Raw genomic sequence first — 691 nt, forward strand, 5'->3', positions numbered from 1 at the left:
AAACATTATCATGTATGTATTATTATAATACATACAGGATAATGAAAACATTAATTTCAAGCTATAGTAACTACATTTTATGAGCAATTTGTCACTATAAACTGGTTACTATTGTGAAAATTTGTGCATATTTTGCTTTTTAAGACAAACTTTATAATTTTAAAATTAGTACATTTTAAAAACAAGTTTTGTAATCAATGCTTAAATATTATGGAAATTTTTACTTATCAAACTAAAATGTTTTGATTTCCTGGTTATGTTCAGTGTTTAGAAGAATCTTATAAATCTGACAGATTACTAATTTAACAATTTTTTTTTTTTTAGAGACAGAGTCTCACTTTGTCACCCTCGGTAGAGAGCCAAGATGTCACAACTCACAGCAACCTCCAGCTCTTGGGCTTAGGTGATTGTCTTGCTTCAGCCTCCTGAGTAGTTGGGACTACAGGCACCCACCACAACACCTATTTTTTTGTTGCAGTTTGGCCGAGCCAGGTTCCAACCCACCACCCTTGGTGTATGGGGCTGGAACCCTACTCACTGAGCCACAGGCGCCGCTCAACAAGTGAATTTTTTTTTTTGAGACAGAGCCTCAAGCTACTGCCCTGGGTACAGTGCTGTGGCATCACAGCTCAAAGCAACCTCAAACTCCTGGCTTAAGTGATTCTCTTGCCTCAGCCTCCCAAGTAGCTGG

Source organism: Otolemur garnettii, unplaced genomic scaffold, assembly GCF_000181295.1.
Source record: "Otolemur garnettii isolate 467f Iridium unplaced genomic scaffold, OtoGar3 scaffold00118, whole genome shotgun sequence".
NCBI classification, from domain to species: Eukaryota; Metazoa; Chordata; class Mammalia; order Primates; family Galagidae; genus Otolemur; species Otolemur garnettii.